The sequence below is a fragment of the Myotis davidii genome, unplaced genomic scaffold (assembly GCF_000327345.1).
Source record: "Myotis davidii unplaced genomic scaffold, ASM32734v1 scaffold168, whole genome shotgun sequence".
Taxonomy (NCBI): Eukaryota; Metazoa; Chordata; class Mammalia; order Chiroptera; family Vespertilionidae; genus Myotis; species Myotis davidii.
Genome location: NW_006383016.1, coordinates 7,695,008 through 7,701,543, shown reverse-complemented (window position 1 = coordinate 7,701,543; position 6,536 = coordinate 7,695,008).

Genomic DNA, 6,536 nt, shown 5'->3' with positions numbered 1-6,536 from the left:
TTCTTCACTGATATCCAAACGAATGTATTAAATGTAATCGACATTCACGGAATGCCTACTGTATGTCACACTAGAGCAGTGATGGCGAACCTATGACACGTGTGTCAGAGGTGACACGTGAACTCATTTTCTTGGTTGATTTTTCTTTGTTAAATGGATTTAAATATATAAAATAAATATCAAAAATATAAGTCTTTGTTTTACTATGGTTGCAAATATCAAAAAATTTCTATATGTGACATGGCACCAGAGTTAAGTTAGGGTTTTTCAAAATTCTGACACACTGAGCTCAAAAGGTTCGCCATCACTGCACTAGAGGCACAGTGTATGAAATTTGTGCACTCTGGGGGTCCCTCAGCCTAGCCTGTGCCCTCAGGAAATGACCAACTGATGGCTGAGTGGGCGTAAGCCGACAGTAGGACATCCTTAGCACTGCCGTGGAGGCAGGAGAGGCTCCCGCCACCGCCTCTGCATTCGCCAGATATGAGCCTGGCTTCTGGCTGAGCAGTGCTCCCCCGGTGGGAGTGCACTGACCAGCAGGGGGCAGCTCCTGCATTGAGCATCTGCCCCCCAGTGGCCAGTCTGCGTCATAGCGACTGGCCCTTCTGCTGTTTGGTTGATTTGAATATTAGCCTTTTTTTATATAGGATGTTTTCAGTATTGTGTTCATAATAGCATGGAACCTAGCAAGAAAATTGGCAATGTAATGATAGAAATGAAAATTTAATTAAGGCTCCCTCTTTACATAGCTGAGAGTAAATATTATCAGAGAATTGATTTTGCAAAGTGAATATCAGAGAATAGATTTTGCTTTATAATAGTGCAATGCCAAGGCTTTAAAAAAAAAACTGTGACCTGTCTTCTTTCTCCATCAAATTACAACATAGAGGCACACATAAAAATACATTCAAGAGCCAAAACCGGTTTGGCTCAGTGAATAGAGCGTTGGCTTGCGGACTGAAAGGTCCCAGGTTCAATTCCGGTCAAGGGCATGTACCTGGGTTGTGGGCACATCCCCAGTAGGAGATGTGCAGGAGCCAGCTGATCGATGTTTCTCTCTCATCGATGTTTCTCTCTATCTCTCGCCCTTCCTCTCTATAAAAAATCAATAAAATATATTAAAAAAATACATTCAAGAAATATTTGTTACGTTACATATTATGATTTTACTTTTCTAGTACTGTTTACATTCAATATTATTTTGTATTAGTTTCACATGTACAGTATAGTGGTTAGACCAGTGGTTCTTAACCTTGGCTGCACATTAGAATCACCTGGGAATCTTTTTTTAAATCCTGATTGGTGGGCCTCATCCTCCAGAAATTCTCTTTCTTTGTTACTAATGTTGTGGCCCCACCCCATAACAAAGAAACAGAATTTCCAGAGGATGCGGCCCAGAAATCAGGATTTTAAAAAGATTCCCAGGTGATTCTAATGTGCAGCCAAGGTTGAGAACCACTGGGTTAGACAATCATATACTTTACAAATTAGTCCCATTGAAGTTTCAAGCATCCACCTGGCACTGCACATAATTATTGCAATATTATTGATTATATTCCCTGTGCTATACTCTATGTCCCCAGGACTACTTTATGACTACCAGTTCATAGTTCTTAATCTCATCACCTTTTTCACCTAGCCACCAAACCTAGTAACATATAATTAATTATATTCACGGGAAGATTTGTGCAAAACTCTATCAAAAGAGTAGATAGCATTTAGGGTGTTTGTTAATGTCCATTTCACCCTCATGTCTACCATTCTTTGTGTCAATATTTAATTGAAAGGATATAATGCTGAGAATTAGAAAGGCAGAAGATAAAATTTATAGCGATCCCCTTAGAAAAATTGCTTTCTAAATTATAGCCATTTACATTTCTCTCATTATTTTTTTTAAATTAATAGTAATTTCCTGTATGTCAAGTGCCAGATAAGCTCTTCAACAACTATTAGTGCTTTATTCCATTTGCCCTTTAATGAAACACAATTTCCAATACATTTTTTACATTCAAAGTACTGATCTTGATAAACAGTAATATCATTAATTTCATTAGACCCCCAAATCCTGGTAGACTGTAACATCCTCATCAGGCAAATATGAGGGAGGGTCTCTGTATAATTAAAACTATACTGCCATTTTGATGTTTAAATTCTCCAGTTTAAAAGTCTGCCCATTTTAAATTAAATGCATTCTAACATTGTTTTATGGTTACATATATGTTCATCTCTCCCACAAGACTATTAGATTCAACCCAGAAATCTTGCATAGCCAAAAACACTGCTTTGAAATTACTGAATATAAAAGAACTGCTAGATCCTATGAAATACTCCCTTCTTGTCACTACTCTAAGTTCAGTGGAAAGTGGATGGAAAAGTATATATATTTAGTTTCGCTTTGCTTTTAAACCATGATTTTATTTGTAACAATTATTGCTGCATATCAGTATGAAGGTTTTTCATTTGTAACTACAATAATAAGAGTAAGTCAATAATTATTGAGTTTTACCTAGTTTGTCAATTTCTTTGCTCCATAATTTTGTGTGCAGCCTATTTCTTTCTTATTCAGGATTGGAGCAATTAATTTTTCTCCCACATTTCCTGTCTGAAATGTATTTATTTTTCAGGGCCTCACTGTTAAATGATATATTGGCTGGGTATTGAACTCTAGATTGTCACCTATTTTTTTTAGCACCATGATAACATTGTTTTATTGTATTATTTGTATTCTCTTTTTTCACTATCAAACATCTGTAATTGCTTTGCAAGTAATGCATGTTTTTCTTTAGATCTATTAAGAATTCTGTGAACAAGTATGATCTTTGTGTTTAACCTACAAGACACTTGATGTGTTGCTTAAATCTGAAAATTAAATTATTTATTCTATTCTAAATTATTTATGATTGAAAATAGCTCCCCAATCTTCTATCCCCTTCTTCCCTAACACCTACTAGATACAACTCCTATTAGACATATATTGATAGACCTCACTCTGTACTTTATGTCTGTAAACTTGTCTTTTACATTTTCCATTGCTCTGTCTCTTTATGCTGTCCTCTTCATAATTTTCTCTAATCTTTCATGTCTGATTTTGTGCATTTCTATCCTATAAATGTTAACTTTCAAAGACCATATTATTAATTTTTAAAAGATGTAGTCACTTTTTTTTTCAGTATTCCAATATTCTGGTGTCTTAAAACATTTTGTTTTACATTTTAATCATTTCCTATACATTTACTTTATAGTGTCTAGCAGCATTCTCTATGATCTCAAATACTCAAGTGATGTGTATAGTAGTTTGTTTACTCTTCCTAAAAACTTTTATTGTGAATTTTTTTTTCAATAGGCTTTTACCTGTGAGAAATCCATGTTATCTGTATTGAGGACATGTCTCTCCTAAGCAGTTTTGAATTTTTTTTCTGGCAGGAATCCCAACAGTTTTACTACAAAAGACCATTTTGATGCTCATTTTTCTGCTTACGGATCCTTTAACTTAACCAAATGTCTAATATGAATTTAAATTACAAATCTATGTGCAGCCTTACCAAGTCTCAGGAGAAACTTTTTTTCCCACCTGGTGTCCACAAAGAAATGACCAGCTTCATTGTTATCCTTCTGTTGTCAGTGGGCAGATATATTATTTAGTCTATCCTACAACATAGGGGGCAGCCTTTCAAGGACCAAGATTAATTGTAAACATGAACACAGGATGAGTTTCTCATTTCCATTTCTCTTCCTCAAGAAGTCCAATTTTTCATCTCTTGTCTCTCCATAAGTATTAAAACATAATAAGCCCTTAGGTTACTTATACTGGCCACACCTCACAACCCCATCCCAAGACAATGGCAGCATCCACTCTCCAACCAACCACTCTTATTTTGAATGCCTCCCTCCTTCCTGATACTAGGAGGGTTTCCTAGCTTTGGTGAATTTATCTATACTCTTTTTGAAAAAAAATATATTTAATTTCAGAGGCGAAGGGAGAGGGAGAGAGATAGAAACATCAATGATGAGAGAGAACCGTTGATTGGCTGCCTCATGCATGCCCCATAGCGGGGATTGAGCCCACAACTTGGGTATGTGCCCTTGACCGGAATTGAACCAGGACCCTTCAAACCACAGGCCAACACTCTATCCACTAAGCCAACTCATATTAGACCATCAATACATTTAAATGACAATTTCATCCAACGTTTCTTCATTTTATGGCAGAAGTATTGCAGTTTTATTGGTGCTTCACATTAATAGCATTGGAAGTGGCCTCAGGCTCTTTTCTGTGAAAAGACAGCATTGTCTATCTATTCTCTGTGCTTCCCTTTAGCTCTGATGGTATGTGAATTCTTCCTGTGTAAGAAATTGACACTGCAGTTTCTGAAGCTTCTGGATGTTCCATTCCTTAAGAGAGCTCCTCACTCCAGGTAATGGATAGGAAACTCGAAATGATGAGAGAGTTTTTAGGATGTTGCAAGAGAGAAAAGGTTAGAAACACACAGGCCATCTGCAGAGACTTGAGTACTAATTATTTGGTGTTTCTTGCTCCCTGTGGAAACTACCTCTGAAGATGCAGTGCTGGTAGTCCTTCCTTCGGGTGTGTGTGCTCAGTCTCACTGTTGGCAGCAAGCCGAAGGAGGAAGGAATAGTAGGGAGTGCCACTTGTCTAAACCTTAGATGTGAGGATAGGGTTACGGGATCATTTTTCTCTCTCTCAGAACATGACAGGGAAACAGATACCCATCACATGTCAGAGAGCAAAAGATTGGACTAATGCTTGGCAGGAACATTCATAGCTGAGGTTTCATTTCTTTGCTCTCGAGTACATACTGTGGCCATGTTAAAGTTCAGGCTTCACATTCCTTTCTGGTGAAAAAAAGGATTTAATGAATATGCTACATGTTCTTCAGGATGCTAAATGACATGCATCTTCCTCTCATTTTGGCTACCCTTCTTTGACTACCTTGGATATATAGCTCGTGGGTATCTTTCCAACTAAAAAGTACTTATTGAGCAGGAGGAGGAATCATTGCTGTGGGACAAAAACATTTTCCCTCAAAAAAAGAATGTACACGCACACACACAAAAAAGATGTGGGATTTTTATGAATCATATCCTGTAATTTTTCACTTTTTTCCAGCTACCTCCTTCTTAGAACAGAATCCAAGAAAACCAAAGAAAACTATTTGTGCTGTGAGCAAAAATTTTGCCAAATTGAATTACATAATTCATCTAGCAGTTTTGATGAGTTCCTGGATGCAATTTGCAAATTTGCATTTTGGGCACAAGGAAATAATGCATTTGTTATATCTGAAAAAAATACTGTGCTTGTTACAAAGCCCTATTTTGTAACTACTCAGGAATGTCTCTGTACATATATATAGTACATATACTTAGGCATGAAACTTGGCTATTTTTCATGTAACCTTCAAGATATTTGACAGTGAACATAGTTTACTCTGGAACCAAATTCAAGAATTACTAGAAATTAAGCATGTTTAAATGTTTACAAATGTATAATATTAAAACATTAGTAAAATATGCTAACTAAATATGATCGATCAGCTTTCAAAACTTCCGGGTAAAGGAATATAATCACATTGATGTGTCAGGCTTGAATTTATTATACACTATCCCTTATTTCTCAAAATAAACATTTTAAATTATGGAGAGGAGGGTTGATGTCAGCAAGATGGTGGAGTAGGCAACTCCAGGCTCCTATTTCCCTAAAGAATTATGAAATCACTAACCACAGACCGGCTGAAATAATTTCAAAGAGCTCTGGAAATCAGCTCAAGATCTATAGCAATGAAGTAAATGCCCAATGAAGAAAAGGCCACATTCAAAATGATACGAAATTTCCTGGTGCTCTTACTCACCTTTGCACCAGCTCCTCCATGTCCCTGCACAGCTTTCTGCACCGAGGTCAGGAAGAAGTGGCCTGTCTTAGGATGCTCAGACAGCTCTACCAAAATAACATCAATACCCAATTAACAACCTAAGTTAACACTTTAAGATACAAAAAATAAAGAAAGAACTAGCTAAATCCAAAGCTAGCAGAAGGAAGGAAATAATGAAGATAAGAGCAGGGATAAATAAAATAAGGACAGAACGACAATAGAGTAAAATCAACATAAACAAGAGTTGGTTCTTTAAAAGATCAATAAAATTGATAAACCTTTAGATAGACTGACTAAGAAAAATAAGAAAGAAGACCCCCCCCTCCAATAACAGCAGAAATGAAAGAGAGAATATTACTAGAGATTTTATGGAAATAATAAGGATCATAATAAAGTATTATGAATAATTGTACGCCAACAAATTGGATAACCTAAGTATAATGGACAAAACACTAAAACACATAATCAACCAAAACTTAACATGAAGAAATAGAAAATCTGAATAGACCTATAAGTAATAAGGAGAGTAAATCAATAGTCAAAACCTTTCTAACAAAAAAGGTATTCTACCAAAGAACAAATGGCTACAACGATAAATTCTACCAAACATTTAAAAAATACCTATCCTTTACCATCTCTTCTAAAAAT